Source organism: Engystomops pustulosus, chromosome 2 (assembly GCF_040894005.1).
Source record: "Engystomops pustulosus chromosome 2, aEngPut4.maternal, whole genome shotgun sequence".
Lineage (NCBI taxonomy): Eukaryota > Metazoa > Chordata > Amphibia > Anura > Leptodactylidae > Engystomops > Engystomops pustulosus.
The window spans coordinates 228,596,775-228,615,976 of record NC_092412.1 but is presented as its reverse complement, the minus strand read 5'-3'; the positions used below and the strand labels follow the sequence as shown (position 1 = coordinate 228,615,976).

General features: G+C 46.5%; 1 long non-coding RNA gene across 1 annotated transcript in view; it reads right to left on the bottom strand.

The window, feature by feature from the left end:
• The window catches only part of LOC140119423 (uncharacterized), a 31,082-nt gene that overhangs the window by 8,382 nt on the left and 3,498 nt on the right, over positions 1 to 19,202 (bottom strand). The window contains exon 4 of the long non-coding RNA XR_011853371.1: positions 1,693 to 1,887. This is a non-coding gene — a long non-coding RNA (uncharacterized lncRNA). The remainder of the gene's footprint in view (positions 1 to 1,692; positions 1,888 to 19,202) is intronic.

Sequence of the window (19,202 nt, the reverse complement as noted above, 5' to 3'; positions counted from 1 at the left end):
TGCTACGGGAAAGGGGACATGGGAGGGGGGCATGTTACGTGAAAGGGGACAATGGAAGTAAGGGAGGCATCAAAAAGAAAAGGGGACAATATAAACTAGGCGCACAGGGAGTTACGATGGGGTGTGCAAACATACATTTTTGACTACACAGTAGACCCCACCCCCCACCCATCGGCCCCGCAAAAAATTTATTCTCACAACCGGTCCCCGGGGAAAAAAAGGTTGGGGACCCCTTCTTCAATTCAGTATAAAAACATATAAAGAAGAGTTTCCATTTGTGCAATTATGCATAACACATCCCCCAAACAAATATATATACAAAGTCTTTGTAATAATACATAGAACATTTCCATTAAATAGACATACAAAATCAATATATAGGCACATATCTTCTTTTAACCAGAAGCATCAGCTGAGTGGATATCAAATATCTGTATAAAGTTTAGAAATTAAAAAACTAAGGATTGGATTTTTATCCTCATTGTGCACTCCCTCCCCCTCACTCTCCTCCCTAGAGGTCCAAAGAGTGGTGAGAAATGGAAGAAGAATAGCGCTCACAGGGTAGTTTCGTCTTTTGAAGGTGGAAAATTTATAGAATAAATAAATCTTGCTCACTTTTTTGGGTTGTGCAAATTCAGCTTTTTGGGGATAGTTGGGGTGCTTCCTACCTCCTCTTGAATCGGAACGTGGTTGCCTCAATGCTTCGGATCAGGGAATTTATGGGATATGAGTGTGGGAGGAAATGAGGGCGCACACCTCAGATGGTATTTCTTACAAAGGGATAGACTTTATTCAACTGTCCCTGAAAATGGATACAATGCGTTTCAGGACTCCAGGGTCCCTTTCTCAAGTAAAAATAGAGACGTAATTAAGCGCGATCTACCTCAGGACTCTAGAATTAAAGGGGTCGTCCACTTTCAGCAAATATTTAATATGCTTTGTGTAAGTAAAAGTCATACAATTTTCCAATATACTTTCTTTATCAATTCCTCACACTTATCTAGATCTCTGCTTGCTGTCATTCTATAGGAAGCTTTTTTGTTTACTTCCAGTGCATAAAAATCTGTCCATGTGATGTGATGGACAGGCAGGTGCACAAACCGTTATCACCACAGAAAGTAATGGGAGCTGTGTAATAATAATGGCTCATTAACCTGCACCTCCATCACATCACATGGACAGAATTCCATCCACTGGAAGTAAAAATAGAAGGACAGCAAGCAGAGATCTAGAAAACCGTGAGGAATTGATACAGAAAGTATACTTGAAAATTGTAAAACTTTTTCTTGCGCAAATCATATCACATATTTGCTGAAAGTGGACAACCCCTTTAAGTCTCTATTTTTACTTGAAAAAGGGACACTGGAGTCCCGAAACGCGTTGTATCCATTTCCAGGGACAATTGAAGTCTATCCCTTCCATCTGAGGAGTGGGTCCTCATTTCCTCCCACACTCTTATCCTCCCTAGAGAAACATTGGCGACCATAAAACATAGTGGTTAAGAATGGAACCTAATACATAGATCTTTTCTCTTTTTTGTCTCTCTTCATATTTTATATAAACTCATATAATATTTCCGTTCATATATAGAAATAGAACAGAGAAGGGGGGCAGGGAATTGAATGAAAACATACTGATCAATATAAGTTACAAAAAGAAAATTAGACTTTTTTTCAGTTTTTTAGCTTTCACCTGGAACTTCACTTTGTAGAATAATATAATACAATGTAGTTATGAGAATGGAGCCTAATATTTCAATGAGGTCTCAGGTCCCATGAGAAGCCGCCCTTCTTTCCTCGAGCTGACATGTTCAAGTTTCATTATTGTCTTCTATTCCTCATTATCCCTCCTTGTCATCTGCAGATTGATCGCTGCTGCCATGATCCACTGATGAAGAAGTGACATTGGATGAAATGATTATACTGCCAATTACTTCACTGCTCATAACATGTGTTGAATGAGTAAAATCGTAAAAAATGAAAAAAGTATCATATAAATATAGTTGAACATCAGTCCTGTGTACATTATGTAGTGTATTCTTATATTCATAGTTTAAAGCAGATCTACTACCAGGATGAAAGATTGTAAACCAAGCACACTGACATACTGGTGTGTGCCCCCTCTGGCAGGATCTGCTCTTTTTTTAGCTTCTTATGCTTTAAAAATTATGCAAATTAGAATATGCAAAGGGTCTTGTGGCCCATGTTTCCATGTTCTTGTGATGTCACACAGGTGCACAGCTAGTTAGTATTACAAAGAGTAATTGGAGCTGCGTGGTATAACAAGCTGTGCACCTGTGGGACATCACATGCCCACGCTTTCTATAGCAGGACAGCAAGCAGAGATCTAGTAAACTGTGATGAATTGATACAGAAACTATATCTGAAAATTGTATAACATTTCATTCCACAAACCATATCAATTATTTGATGAAAGTGGACAACCCCATTAACTTTACCATGGATACATATATAAGAAGATTACCACAGTGTCTGGATCTATGAGTAAGTGTCCCTGGTTTGTCATGATGGATTTTGATGGTAGATTCTCTAACCCTAACCTTCTGTATTTATTGGGGGATATCATGCAGTGCCCATAGCACCCATTAAAGCAGCAGAAACCTTGCCAATGTGCTGGGTAAATCTGGTTTTGATGAATGGCCATGGTTCTGGAAAGAGATGTCCAATGTAGGTGTCCACATACATATAATATATATACTGTATATACTCGAGTATAAGCCGACCCAAGTATAAGCCGAGGCCCCTAATTTTACCACAAAAACCTGGTAAAACCTATATTTTGTTTACTCGAGTATAAGCCGAGTTTGAGGTTTCAGCACATATTTTTGTGCTGAAAAACTAGGCTTATACTTGAGTATATATATATATATATATATATATATATATATATATATTTAAAGCGTTTGAAAAAATGTCATTAATATGTTATCAGTGGAGGTTAAACATCTTGGACTCGGCGATTGCATGATAGCATACAGCTTGATTTATGAAGTATTGGGCTGTGCCTCAGTTGTTCAGTGACCTGGTGTCTAACCCTACCTTCACACGTGGCGTTTAACACATGCGTTTCAAAACACAGTGGATCAGCTGAAGAGAGATTTGCCTAGATAAATGGCGTTGAACATTTGCATTTACAAAACCCAACCATAAACGTATGTGTTAACAAATGCTACTTAACTTAAAGGGGACCTGTCAGCAGAAATAAACCACTACCAGTATGTTGTCAAGCAGCACCTTTTAGATCAGGTTTCTTTCATGGGCCAGTGTTGTGGCATCATCCAGAAAATCTACTTTGAAGTGAGTATAAATTGGTTGTCTATAGTCAAGGAGGCAGAGATTTTAACACTGAAGTCAAGCTCTCTCTTTCTTAGAACGCCGCCTGCATTGTAATTGATGGTCCCGCACAGGGCCGGCTCCCCTTGGCGATAGAGCCTCAGTGGGCCCCTTCATGGGCCGCGGTCCAGTAGCCACACTGCCCCCACCCCTGTGGACACACTGTATCACCCCCTCCAGCTACACTGCCCCTCACCCCTGTTGACACACTGTATCACCCCCTACAGCTACACTGCCCCACCACCCCTGTAGACACACTGTATCACCCCCTACAGCTACACTGCCCCCATCCCTGTAGACACACTGTATCACCCCCTACAGCTACACTGCCCCCCCACCCCTGTGGACACACTGTATCACCCCCTCCAGCTACACTGCCCCTCACCCCTGTTGACACACTGTATCACCCCCTACAGCTACACTGCCCCACCACCCCTGTAGACACACTGTATCACCCCCTACAGCTACACTGCCCCCATCCCTGTAGACACACTGTATCACCCCCTACAGCTACACTGCCCCCCCCACCCCTGTAGACACACTGTATCACCCCCTACAGCTACACTGCCCCCCCACCCTTGTAGACACACTGTATCCCCCCCTCCAACTACACTGCCCCCACCCCTGTAGACACACTGTATCCCCCCCCCTCCAGCTACACTGCCCCCACCCCTGTAGACACACTGTACCCCCCCCCTCCAGCTACACTGCCCCCACCCCTGTAGACACACTGTATCCCCCCTCCAGCTACACTGCCCCCACCCCTGTAGACACACTGTATCCCCCCTCCAGCTACACTGCCCCCACCCCTGTAGACACACTGTATCCCCCCCTCCAGCTACACTGCCCCCACCCCTGTAGACACACTGTATCCCCCCCCCTCCAGCTACACTTCCCCCTCCCCCTGTAGACACACTTTATACCCTGGACTGCCTCGGACTGCCCCCCCCCCCCTCATGAATACATCGGACCGCTTTGCGAGCGGTCCGATGATTACATTGTACCCCGCCGCAGTGGTTTCCGGTAACGCTATCAATTTAACACTGCGTTGTTTGTTCAAGCACTAGCAGCTCCTAGTGCCGCAAATTTGGGTGACAGGTCCTCTTTAAAGCGACACTGGTACAATTGATCCGGGGGCCCGAGTGGGCCCCTCCAGCTCCCCAGGGCCCCGGCACTTGCCTGGGTAAGCCGGGTGCTGGCGCTGGGCCTGTTCCCGCATCCAGAGAAATCACTATCCAGATCTCCATAAGTCCTGTGCATGATGTCAGACATAGAAGGCGTTCCGAGGCAGGGAGAGCTTGACTTCTGCATTAAACCTGATATTAGCTCAGTAGCTGTGATATATTCAGTATGGTTGTACCTACAGAACCAGTTTTGGATATTTAGGAACCATTAGGATTTTAGTGGCCTGCAGGTTCTTAGAAAGCTGTTAATATATATTTTTTGTGGTTGTAGACTTTTCCAGCGACCTATACAGTCAGTGCATTCAGCACATGTTGTTTTCTCTCTACAAAGCAAGAACAGATTAACCACACAGATGTATGTGCAGTTATTGAGGTTGTAAGATAAAAGCGAGATATGGAATCAATAAAAGCTGCGCTCTGATATCTTCATGCCGTTCTCATTGTGTTAATGTTGAGCAGCTTCATTTTCCTTTACACGTCTCGGGTTAGGGATTGGTTTGATGCTAGAACTTTATAGTACAAAGATGTAACGATCCGGCTCGTGTAAAGACGTCTGTTTATTCCAGGAAGATTTATAGAATCTAATGGAAACCATTTCCGGAGCTGAAAAAAATATATATCAGGTCCATATGATTTCAAAGTGAGCCGGACTTCACAGATGGGGAACACAGTATGCTTCTAAAGGGGAATCTTCTGGGTTAACTTTTTAGCTGACCCAAATCCAGTTGGGCCCATTTCCCACTTATGTTGCAGATCACGTCAGAGTCTGATCAGGGTGCGATCAGGGTTTGGTCAATGAAAAACTGACAATTTTCATCAGGGTTCAATCAGTTTTCAGTCAGAGTTTGTTCAGTGTCTATGCGTTTTCAATGCAATTTCAATGCGTTTTTCACGCCTAGAAAACGCGCGTAAGAAAAGGACTCAGGACTGAGCTCTATCTTTTCTATGGCAACTGATGCATCTCCATAGACTTGTATGGTGCGTTTTTCACGTGCGTGACTTGCAAAAGTAGAGCATGCTGAGATTTAATCTCACGTTAAAAAAAACAGGCGTGTGTGCGAGAAGAAAAATGCAAGTCTGAAAAAAACTATTCATTACAATGGGTAAGAATGCAATACAAGTTATGCTCGTCAAAAAGTATGCGTAGAACATGCGCTTGAAAAACACAAGTGTGAAAGGTGCGTTAGGCCGGTGACACACGTCACGTTTTTGTCGCTTTTCTGCTGTGTTTTCGAACGCATTGAAAACGCATACTTTTGCATTTTTAAAAAACGCAATGCTTGGTGTGGGGTATTTACAGGCAGCTGTGTCTCTTGGAATTTGTAAAAACGCTGTGATCTTGTGCTCCCTGCTGTTTGTGCATGTAATCACATGCGTTTCAAAACGCAGACCCTTTGAAATGCACCTCAAACACAGATTAAAAAAAAGGCAAGTAAAGGTTTGTCTTGCGTGTTCTGTGGGCATCAATGCCTTCATCCAGGTCAGGTAAATGGGATAAAGTTCAGTCCCTGCATTGCAACAGATTCACAACGGCACTGAGTAGGAATACTTTAGAAGATGCATTAGACATTTTAACAATTGCAGAGTTGCAAAGGGGTCTTTTGATAGTTCTTCATTGGTGCTTTATAATGTTCTAGAAACAGAAAGATGTCAATAGTTAGAAATTCAGCATTTGTAATGTCTAGAAAAAGTTCAACATTAAACTTCTTAAAGAGCATCTGTCACCGCGCCTGACATGTCCACTATAGCAGCACAGACAATGTCAGATTAAATAAGGAACCCAGACCTGAACTCATATTCATAATACAGAAATATCTGAGAAACAGCACAGTCATTTAATGAATCTTTGATATAGCAGTCAGTCCAGAAATATCAAGAGTGCCCCTAGTGGTGATACTTCAGATGGAACCACACTTCAGAATAGAGCTGCAGATAGCTGGAGAAAATCAAAAACAGGATTTGTTTTTGTCTTTTTTTAAACAAAAGTCAGGTACTGTATATACTGTATATGCTGGGTGAAATCTGACTACACATATATGAATAGCGGCTCAGTTTAGGGACCTCACAAAAATTCTAATAACAGGTGGCAAAGGTGGTTCTACCCTTGTAGTATCCTCAATCTGTTTACTTTGCTGTACACAGGTGCAACACCCTCGCCGATGCAATGGCGAGGGAGGGTTTGCGAATACGTCCCACCTGCATGTAATCCCATTACACAACATGGTTCTAATAGGACATAGGGATATTGCAGTGGTGAATCCTGCCTGGCAAGGCAGAGGTTAAGTATTTTGTATAATGCAAGATGCTGTTATCCAATCATATGTGTTACATCCTGTCCTTTGTAAGCTGAGATGTGATTGGAGGAGCAGCCACCACCTGACCAAAGGAAGGTAATAAAACTCCCTGGCCAGGAATGTTCTGGGTCTTTCCAGAGATCTTTTCAGAGAGATTCTGTTGTAGGAGAATCAGTGAGTGAGTGAGTAATCTCTGTCTAGCCCATACCAGAGCAGGAAGAGCCTAGCCCCTGCCTCTGAAGAGTGGAGCATTAGACTAGAGTTAGTGTAGTGAGGAAAAGGGGTATCATCTTACCTTTGAAGGTGATACCTGAAGCCCTACAGGACAAGCTGAAGCTTCCTACCAGGACACAGCTGCCTCCCAGCCTGCCCTCTACTTCCAGGCTGGTGAACGATCTCCTGAGGCTCCCTCCAACTCACATCTCGGCACCCTACCTACCTGTTAAAGGCACGTTTGCTGCGGTTCCTGCGGTTCAAATAAAGAACTGTAAGTTGTTTTCTTCAACTTCTGTCTCCGTCTGGTCCCTGCTAATACGGCTGCCTTCATCACCGGCACCCTGCCCATCACCCAGAGACTCACACTCGGGACACTAAGGGGTTGCCCCAGGGAGATCCGCTATAGCAGCCTCTCCCTCATCATTTCTTGCCAACACCACCCTGCTGGAGACCTGCCAGGCTGTAGGACAGCCCTCCGGTTCCCCCGTACCAAGCACCGTGACAATAGCGTGCTTAGGCCGCAACCGCCAGCCACTCCGGTACCGCGGGCCCCGGCTGTCTCCAGGCCTCACCTCAAGGGCTAGGCCCCGGTGGGGGATGTTGCAAGTGGCGTCACGAACAGGATATAGACTTCTGTGCCTTATTACGGCATTAAAGACTTTCCTTTATTAAAAAGACTGTGCTGCCTAACCTTGCTGCCATCCGGGTTTAGGCCCAAGGACTTGTGTGTTTCTGGAATGAACTGTGTTATACTGCTGCCACGTGCTGTTGAGCGCCGCTCCCGCACTCCAGAGGTTAATCCTGGCAAGAACTGTACCAGCTCTGCTACATCCGGCGCTGCCGCGCCTGAAGATTTTTACCTCAGAAACTGTGGCGCAGCAAAAAATTCAAGCCCGCCAAAACCTTCACTGGCGGGAAACCCAGATGACGCATCAAGCTCCACCCACGCGCGAAGGGCGCGAACCCCGCCTCTTGTGGCGCAGGAAAAATTAGAGCCCGCCACAGCTCTTGGCGGGAAGGACTTGGACTCCTCCCACTGGCTAGAGGCGGACTTCCTGCTCTGCCTCAGAGAAGCGCCAGAACTTGAGTGGACTTTGGACAGTGAGGACAACACCATGTGGGGCCTGCTAGCCCCGTGGTGGTGGTTCCTGATCCTCCGGTGGTTCCTGCTCCTGTTCCGGCACCTACCTGTCGCCCAAGGAGATCCGAGCCTGAACCGGAGCCACGAGCCCCAGCACCGAAACCTCCGCAGCCTCAAGGCCGAGGTGAGGCCGCCCGCCGGCGACTCCGAGACGCTGTCTCGGACCAGCGACGCCGAGAGAAGGAGGCCCAGCGGTATATGGCCGGCCGATCTACAGCTGGAGCTTGGGTCGAGAAGAACCGTACCACCGGCATGGTCCGGTTCTTCGACAAGCGGAAGGGCTATGGCTTCGCCACCCAGGACTACACCGGACGGGAAGTATTTATACCCCGCCGGTCCGTCAAGAGGCCTGATCTGCCAGAGAGCCTGCACAACCTGAAGCCGGGAGAGTGTATCGAGTTCTCCCTGCAGGAAGGACCTCGAGGACCCTGGGCGGCTGGCGTGATCCGGATCCCCGACTCCGATGAGGACCGCTACTTCCCGCACGATGACTGGTACGAGGACGACGAGTGGCCGGAATCTCCGAACACCTCTTCTTCCTCGGCTGCGAGTCCCCGGGCGGTGACCCACGTGAATGCCCCATCCACAGTAATTGTGAGTACGGGTCCCATTGCCATCCATGGGCCGGGCATGATACAGGGCGCCACCCCCACCGGCTCCCCTGCCGGGAGCATTGCCAGGTCCCGCGGCTCTTCGGTGGGAGAAGACGTCCCGGCTAGCGAACCTTGTCCGGAGGTTCCATCTAGGCCCCCATCTCCCCTGGCTGGTTACCAATGGGGTGACAACCCGGCCCCGGAAGAACCGGAGCTGGAAGGAGCCGCGGCTCGGCCGCTGGGCTCTGTTTATTTCTTCTTGGACCCCTCCGTGGTCCCTGGCTCAGTTGAGCCCCCGGCTGGAACAGCCGACACCCCGGGCGACAGCGCTCCTCCCCCTGAAGGTCCGGAGGATGTTGCTGCACCTGCAGTACCCACTGCTGCCACCGGGTGTCCCCAGCCGGCACCTATTCCCGCTGAGGATGCACAGGATTCCCTGCAGGAGCTGGACCCTGTCTTTGCTGAACCCAACGATACTGACTAATCCTTGAAGGGCTGTAGCCCTCTCCAGGTACTATGTCCTTTGTACATATTGTGTGTATTTATCCCTATATCCCTATAGAGCCAGATACGTTCCTGAGACTCTTACCCTTATTTATCTCAGTCAAGAGATTATACATTGTCTTGTGCTATGATAGCACCCCTTCCTCTGCCACAGCAGAGATTTCTTCAAAGGACTCTGTCCCTCTACACATAGAGGAGACCCTTTGCATCTCAGTGCACTTTTCCCCCACCTCAAGGGCTGTACCCAGAAGATGGACTTTGTCATTAGAGACCTTCTGAGAGACTTTTGGCCAATTCCAAGGAAAAGTTGCTGTGTCTATTGACTATTATTTTGCACTTAATGCCTTTCCTTTTTAGGTACGGACATTCTGCTTGCACTCTTTATGCCTTTTCTTTGCAGGAAAAGAGACATTTGCTACCGTGCTACCCTGAGTAGCCTATCTACTTCTGTAACGTTATAATGTTATAAGATGTGTACCCATTGGGCTCCTAAGCCAATGTGATCTTAACCTGTTTGCACACTGTCATATATGCCAGTAGTCTGCATTAACCCTTTCATAGGCTTTTCAGGTTGTAGTGTGGCTGTGTCGGACCGTCTTTATGTAAAACACTGACCGCTACCTGATCCCTCAAACTGAGGTTTGCACGTGGGGGTAGTCCGTAAACTGCGGGTCTTTAGGGGACCGGGGGTGTTACACAGTTAGCACCTGGATGCCACCCATACATGGGTAAGGATGCCAGTCAGGAGGTACTCGTGTCGCATATGCTAACGCAATGCATATATACACTATATAATTGCCGCCAGGGAAGAAGTGTTGATAAAACAAATATACAGGCCTTGGTGCAAGGAGTGGATTACAGGACATGACACCACACCTTTCCTACTGTACAGTTCGGTTTAATGGCGTCAGCGACCAACTGTCATACAGCTACATGTTTTTGTCTTAGTCCGACACCAACCCAGGTGCCTGTCTCCAGGACCATGGGCGGTTTGTCCCTACACCTCACATAGCCTGCACTTCCCAGAAGTGCCCTTAGCCCCCTCTGTGCCCCAAACCATCTGTAGTCGAGCCGAGGGCGGCTCTTTCAATTGCCCCCGGGGTATGCAACACCCTCGCCGATGCAATGGCGAGGGAGGGTTTGCGAATACGTCCCACCTGCATGTAATCCCATTACACAACATGGTTCTAATAGGACATAGGGATATTGCAGTGGTGAATCCTGCCTGGCAAGGCAGAGGTTAAGTATTTTGTATAATGCAAGATGCTGTTATCCAATCATATGTGTTACATCCTGTCCTTTGTAAGCTGAGATGTGATTGGAGGAGCAGCCACCACCTGACCAAAGGAAGGTAATAAAACTCCCTGGCCAGGAATGTTCTGGGTCTTTCCAGAGATCTTTTCAGAGAGATTCTGTTGTAGGAGAATCAGTGAGTGAGTGAGTAATCTCTGTCTAGCCCATACCAGAGCAGGAAGAGCCTAGCCCCTGCCTCTGAAGAGTGGAGCATTAGACTAGAGTTAGTGTAGTGAGGAAAAGGGGTATCATCTTACCTTTGAAGGTGATACCTGAAGCCCTACAGGACAAGCTGAAGCTTCCTACCAGGACACAGCTGCCTCCCAGCCTGCCCTCTACTTCCAGGCTGGTGAACGATCTCCTGAGGCTCCCTCCAACTCACATCTCGGCACCCTACCTACCTGTTAAAGGCACGTTTGCTGCGGTTCCTGCGGTTCAAATAAAGAACTGTAAGTTGTTTTCTTCAACTTCTGTCTCCGTCTGGTCCCTGCTAATACGGCTGCCTTCATCACCGGCACCCTGCCCATCACCCAGAGACTCACACTCGGGACACTAAGGGGTTGCCCCAGGGAGATCCGCTATAGCAGCCTCTCCCTCATCATTTCTTGCCAACACCACCCTGCTGGAGACCTGCCAGGCTGTAGGACAGCCCTCCGGTTCCCCCGTACCAAGCACCGTGACAATAGCGTGCTTAGGCCGCAACCGCCAGCCACTCCGGTACCGCGGGCCCCGGCTGTCTCCAGGCCTCACCTCAAGGGCTAGGCCCCGGTGGGGGATGTTGCACAGGCATATATACTACAAAACTTTGGTTGTAGCAAGTCTCTGGTACTGAACACCCTGGTAAGTTACATCTGGCATCCATTGGCAGCAGGGCCGGTTCTAGACAAAGTGGGGCCCTGGGCAAAACTAAAAGTGGGGCCCCAAAATAAAACTATTTTATGACCAGTCACAATCAGCAAGAGGCTTCCTTTAGTATGATAAAACATACTGTAATTTTGGAGAATTTTACAGGAGATAGATCATAGGAAGATTGATGGGCAGCATGGTGGCTCAGTGGTTAGCACTACAGCTTTGCAGCGCTGGTCAACATCTGCAAAGATTTTGTATGTTCTCTCTGTGTCTGCGTGGGTTTACTCCGGGTCCTCCGGTTACTCCAAAAAATGACTGGTAGGTTGATTAAAATGTGAGGCCCGTTGGGGAGAGGGACCGATATTTTCTGAAAGCAGACACTTGCCCCATTTTCAAAATTGCATCAAAGAGTTTATAGACATAGGCGCAATTTTGATTCAAACTGAAACATTTTATAAAAAAATACTTAAAATTTGACTGATGGCAAAAAATTTGATCCAAACATAAAATATTTACCTTCACATCTCCTAAATGTAATAGGTGGACATGTGTAGAGTTCACAAATGTCCCATATTGATCTGTTCACATAAATAAATCCACATAATATCATTAACACTGTAATAACTAAATATCTGCTTTTCAGCTAGAAATTTTTAGACAGTCACAACCTGCAAAATATAGCAATAAAACAGAATAAAAAGTAAAGGCGCCATAAAACCTATAGAATTTTGAAAGCAGACAACCAGGCGATGCATTTGGCAATTAACATTCAAAATTTCCTCTAAAATATGTACAAATCCAGATACTTATAAAAAGAAAATATACTTTCCTAAAACAGTAAGGCTACATTCACACGAACGTATGGGGGACGTATATACGGCCGACGTATATACGGCCGATATACGTCCCCCATACACTCCTATGGGCGCACGGCACCCTACGGGAGCGGTACGGTGCAGCACACGTGCGGCACCGTACCGTTCCGTACCCGGGAAAAAGATAGGACCTGTCCTATCTTTTCCCGTAATACGGGGTCGTGCGCCATAGGTTGCTATGGAGAGGGGCGGGGGGGAGCTGCGCTCACCTCCTCCTCCTCTCCCCGTACACTGCCGTTGCCCGCTACGGTACGGTACGGGCGGGCAACGGCAGTGTGAATATAGCCTAAGATGTGAGGAGATCAGACAGACCCCACATGTGGATATTCACCAAAATATGCAGCAAAGGGAACTGCAGAAAATTCACACAGATGTATTATTGTATGTTCCTTACACAATGGTGACCCAAATAAATAACTATATATCAATAAACCGAGCTAATGAGATAATAAAGTCACATTTAGATGTCGCCATTATATTAGCCGCACAATAACAGAACCCTCCGCGCTTCATAAGAATGAGAGTGAGAACATCATAACATCGGTGTAAATAATGGAGGATGATGGGAAATAAAAACTTTATTCCAGAACATGTGTGTGTGTTTGGTGTTACATATAACTTTATGGACATGTTCTGGGTCGCGGTGTTAATGTGTAGCGACATTAGACAAAGAGGATCAAATGTTCATCGTATCAGTCAATTTTCCCAACAAAAAAAAAACTATCACAAAATAAAAGGGAATAAGAGAGAAAGTGTGTTCTTAGATAGTTCTGCACAGAGAAGGGTTAATAACATGAATATTAGTTAATATTATTCCTTCTCAGAATGAAGTAACATACCGTGTTTCCCCGATTATAAGACACCCCCGAAAGTAGGACGTAGCGGGGGTGTCACGGGGGTCGTCTAATGTAAGACGTACCACGAATGTTAGACGTACCTGCAGGGAAGATTGCCGTCTGCAGTACGATGTCAGCCGGCGGGGGCAGGAGCCATACGAAGGTACCGGGAGCGGAGTGGAGATTGCCGGCTGCAGCAAGCTGTCGGCCAGCGGAGCAGCAGCCATATGAAGGTACCGGGAGGGGAGATTGCCGACTGCAGTAACCTGTCGGCCGGCGGGAGCAGCAGCCATATGAAGGTCCCGGGAGCAGAGGGGAGATTGCCGGCTGCAGTAACCTGTCGGCCGGCTGGGGCAGGATCCCTATACATGCTCAGTGAGCGGAAGGGGGATTGCCGGCTGCTGATGGCAATCATGATGTCGGCCGGCGGGGGCAGGACTACAATACAGGTTATGGGAGCGGAGGGGTGGGAATCCGAGGTACGGTAGGAGGTACAGTATGAGGGGGCGGGTTGGAGCCGGCCAAAGGGTCGGCGGGAACTTGATGCCGGCATGTGCAGCCTCTGATTGGACCAGTGGCTCCATGAGGAAGAAGAAGCCACACCTCTACCCAGCACCGCAGAGGAATTGATCCCATCGCCATTACAGTTGCAGGTACAGTAACCCTATGGGAGATGTGTAGGATACTGTATGGTGCTGTAACCCTGTGGGAAATGTGTGGGATACTGTATGGTGCTGTAACCCTATGGGAAATGTGTGGGATACTGTATGGTGCTGTAACCCTGTGGGAAATGTGTGGGATACTGTATGGTGCTGTAACCCTGTGGGAAATGTGTGGGATACTGTATGGTGCTGTAACCCTGTGGGAAATGTGTGGGATACTGTATGGTGCTGTAACCCTGTGGGAAATGTGTGGGATACTGTATGGTGCTGTAACCCTGTGGGAAATGTGTGGGATACTGTATGGTGCTGTAACCCTGTGGGAAATGTGTAGGATACTGTATGGTGCTGTAACCCTATGGGAGATGTGTGGGATACTGTATGGTGCTGTGATACGGAACCATAAGCAGTATATTTTTGCCCCTAGACATGAGCGCTTCCGGTTCCAGTGGTAAAAGGAAGAGCTACACCGTGGAGTATAAAAAGGCGATTGTCGAAGAATCTTGGGGCAAAAATGTAGTGGAGTTCTGCAAGGAGAAAATGTTGGATCACCGACTGGTCCAAAAATGGCGTGCAGAATACACTAAACTGAGTGAAAAAGTGGACAGCGGAATGGCCAAAAAGCGCAAGATTGGATGTGGTCGGCAACCAATGTTTACAGAGCTGGAAAACCTGGTCTCCGAGTGGGTTGCAGACAGGAGAGCAAAGACATTGGTGGTGACCAGGGCTCAGATTCGTGAATATGCCCTTGCAGTGGCACCACAGTTTGACATTTCCCCTGACCAATTCAAGGCATCACAGCACTGGGTGGATAACTTTCTTGACCGCAACGACCTGTCTTTGAGAAGATCCACAACCCTCTTTAGGCTGGAAGATGCAGAGATTGTGAAACGTGCATTAGCCTACAAGAAGTTTGTGGATGACATTGACTTCTCTAATTACAGTCTATGCAACATGATCGCCATGGATGAAACTGCCGTGTTCATGGGCCAAGCAGCTCAAACCACCATTAATGAACGGGGTGCCTCCTCAGTGTACGTTCCCTCCACCGCTTATGAAAGTGCACGTGTCACCTGCATTTTGGCGATTCGTCTGGATGGCACTAAAGTAACACCGCTCCTCATTGCAAAGGGCAAGAAGGACAAGATTGAGTGGGTTTCTGGCATTTATGTGCTGGAAACTGAAAAAGCCTGGGCCACACAAGCTGTTATAAGGAAGTGGCTTGATTTAATGATGCGCTTGTTTTGCGAGGGAACAAAAGAGGGATGCTGATCTGGGATGCAGCCAGCACACACCGTGCTAAAGACATGAAAAACTTCCTTCGTGAGCGGAGAATCGACCAAATCATGATTCCTGCAGGGATGACGGCTTATCTCCAGACTCTGGATATCGCCATTAACAAGCCTTTCAAGGACCATCTGCGTGCGGAAATCAATGACTACATTGAAAACCGCATGGAGAGAAATGTACGTGGGAACTTTGTGAAGCCCAGACTGCCAGAGATTGTGAACTGGGTGAAGAATACATGGGAGAAGATCACCGACACCTGCATTGCAAGTGCACTGCGAGCTGGCTACCTGGACAAGACCTGCCCATTTCAGGACAGTGCTGTTGCTACCCATGAGAGATATGGGCCAATGATTCAAAAGGAAATGGAGTCCCGGGAGTCCCAAGAAAATCCACAGGAACCTCAGAGTGTGGATGTTTATGATGATGTTCCTGAAGATGATGACATGGTTGTCATGGAATAAATCTGTTCCAGTATAACATTCTTGGCACTTGCTTTTATAAAACTGTTTTGTGGTGAATACCATACTGTTCAGGTTGTTAATAAATGTTAATTTTATGGTTAAAATAAAAATCGACAATTTTTTTTTTCCAATATAAGACATACCCCGAAAGTAAGACATAGTGGGACTTTTGAGGGTAAAAAGAATGTAAGACACTGTCTTACTTTCGGGGAAACACGGTATAAAGTGAATATTTCCATTATCTGTGAGGTGCAGCAGCTCCTGTGTGCAGCAAATTCTCCCTGTAGCCTGATGGCTAAGAATCTGGAGGGGGGGTTCGCTTCAGGGGCTGTATCTCTGGCTCTGTGACACATAGAACCTCACTTCTTTTTTCCTATGAAAGAAGAGAGTCTCCTCTTTTATATAAATCTAAATATGTGTTTCTAAGTTTTAAGAAAACGGAGATATTAACTGTTAAACGGTCGCCGGGAGTGATTTTTATATATAAAATGGCACCTGATATTCTCACTTTAAATCTGAATATCTCTGGATCCATGGCACCTAGAAACAAAATTAAAGATTTATTTGAAAGAAGAGATTCTCCTCTTTCAGGGGGCCCTGGGCAATTGCCACCTTTGCCTACCCATAGCGCCAGCCCTGATTGGCAGCATAAGACTCCTTGTATTATATATTATTATGGTGCTTGGAGTCCTGTCCTCTGTACTGTGGTTGTTCTGTGAAATGAAGGCGCTAGTCCTTGCGCTAACAACACTTCTATCTTTTGACAGGACATCAGGCTAGCTGTTTAAATATCGGGGTAAGAGCTCTACCCAGTGGGACACATTTACTTACCTGTCCCTGCGCGATCCCCGACGAGAATGCACAGCTGCCGTGATTCACTTACATCGTGTGCCCAATATCCTGCATGTGCCGCTTCCCTGCTCAGGTCTGACAGAGTCCACCTTCTTTTTCCTGGGGCATGTAAGTGCTTGGCTTGCGTCACAATTTTAAAGTTAAATCCTGTGGTTTGTCCGAATCCATCGGCTTTTCCGACGGCCCGCCCCATTTGTGTCGCATGAAAGCAATCCCCTTTTAAATCCCTGTCCCGGCAGCGTGATGCCCAAAAAGTTTGAAAACCTGACGGAACTGCGGCCACGGGACCCTTAGTAAATAAGCTCCAGTGTGTACAATTTGCATCCCTTCACTTTTATTTTCCTGCTCAGTTTCTTCTGGAAACTGGATGTATAGATGGGATAATAATATATGATGCAAGGAATCCTGAATGCAAGGAATAATGGACTACTTGTATCATAAATAACTATGAAGCTTGGATTGGTCCATGGATGGTCCATGAATCTGACTATTGCGCGGTCTGTGATTCACAGACCAATCACAGTCACTTATTTACTAAGGGTAACTCACTGTACTTTCATCATATTGTTTTACCGTTTTTGGGATTTGCACAGCTTTGACAGGTATTTAACAGGTGTCTGCTCTGGCATTGTGCCGCACGTGATCGTTTTTGGCGCAGCTGCACTAGCTTTCATGCGACAGAAATTGGTGGGGGGGGGTGCGTTGGATGATCCAACTGATTCGGACTGAGTTTCAAATTGTGTCACAAGATCATGCACTTTCATACACCTGGAAGAAGAAGGTGAACTCTGTCGGACCTGAGCGGGGTAGTGACACATGCAGGATATCGGGCACATGACCTTAGTGAATCGCAGCACAGAGCATTATAGTCATACTCCATGGAACGGGTAAGTAAATGTGCCCCATTGAATACTGGCCTTAAACTAAACTAAAGTGCAAAGTTAGACTAGACAATCTTAAACTATGGCAGATTTATCAAACTCTGATTGATTTGTATAAGACTAAATTCACATTTCACTTTATTCTGCCCATTGAAAGGATAAATCCGTAGGATTTCTGACATAACTTTACAATGTAAGTGTGTATGTGGCACTGTATGCAGTGTGATATGTGTATATATGTGTTTGGGTGTATCCCAAGTGATGTAATTGTCTTAATTTGGATAGTTACATCAACAGGGAAACACTCACAGCATATGCTCAGCAGAGGCAGGGGATGGATGCCATACAGTTGAATCTGTCCGCCTCAGGCTATTATGGTCTCCTCTGAGCGTCTATTGCATTTCCAGAAGGGAGAAGGAAGAAAAAACTGACTGCACTTTTTTCATTCAGTTTTTCCTGTTGGATGCAATGTTTACTGAGCAGAAGAAGGCAAAAAGGATGCCCTCACCTACCATCATAGTCTATAGACACATTTAGTGTGTATGTCGGGAGCTTATCTGGCATATAAGTTGAACGTGAAAAATATGAAACGAAAATTTAACCTAATACTGTTTGCTAAATATGCTAACTGTTCTATGCAAATAATTGCACCCCTGATCTTGTATGGATATGGCCTGGGTTATCCTATATATTAATAATTCTTTTATATAGCTTGCCAAATCAGTCCCCATGGGGCTCACAATCTAATCAACCTACCAGTATGTTTGGAGTGTGAGAGGAAACTGGAGGAAAACCACGCAAACACGGAGAGAACATACAAACTCCTTGCAGATGTTGACCTGGGACTTAAACTCAGGATCCCAGTGCTGCAAGGCTGTAGTGCTAACCACTAAGCCACCATGCTGCCCCTATATAACATAAGGGCGGTTTATCACGGCCTGTATGACTCAAAACAGGCATACAAACTATTACTCGCAATTCCTGGGAAATAGCCGGGAATTGCAACTTCTCCATCCTCTTTGCCAGTTGGCCTGAGAGAGGGCAGTGCCAGGGCATGCAGTAGTTCATTGGCAGGCTATAGAGCAGTTCTATACCAGGCTGATACAGGATTGCGCAAAAGGGGAGGGAGAGCCAACAGAGTGCGCTTGTAACCGGAAACACAATCAAATCTCCAAATATGATGGAATTCACACTATTTATTGACATAACATAAAAGTCCAGTGGTTACGCGTTTCGGGGAGACCCCTTCGTCAGACCAATAGTGTGGACGCTGAGTTCCTGCTGAAACCGGTGAGCGTGTGTCCTTCGTACACAGAGAATCATGGGGCCAGCAACAGTTCCTCCAAAGATAATTCGGCCCTGTCCACTCATTCTCCCTCTTCCTACAGTCCCAAGTAGCGAAATAAGTATCAAAATATGACTGAAAGCAGCATCTTTTAAGTTGCTTGGAACTGCAGGAAGATTCTTTGAGTCCTGTCTGTTGTGCTGGGTTGATGGTACGGGTGCCCACAGAAAGAGCTTGGAGTGCCACCTCTGGCACTCGTGCCATAGGTTCCCCACCACTGCTATAGATAGTTCTGGTGGGTGATGGGGTTGGGGGGGGGTTGTTTCATACTTTCCCCATAATGCAATATTACTTGCATTGGTAGCTGACTCTGTATGTAATAAAATCTTCTTCCCATGTGTCAGATAGTAAACTCATTGCAGAGTATACATCAAGCTTCACTATGAAAGAGACACTTCTGAAATTCACTGAATGAGGAAAGAAGAATAAAATGCTATTTTTATATACTTGCTGCTCCGCCACGCTACAAATCTGCAGAACTGTGTGAATATAAGAAGTGTGATCGCAGGTGAGAATAAAAAAAAAACATGAAAACTAGTTTGTATTACGGTACAAGAAGAAGGTCAAATAAGTCCA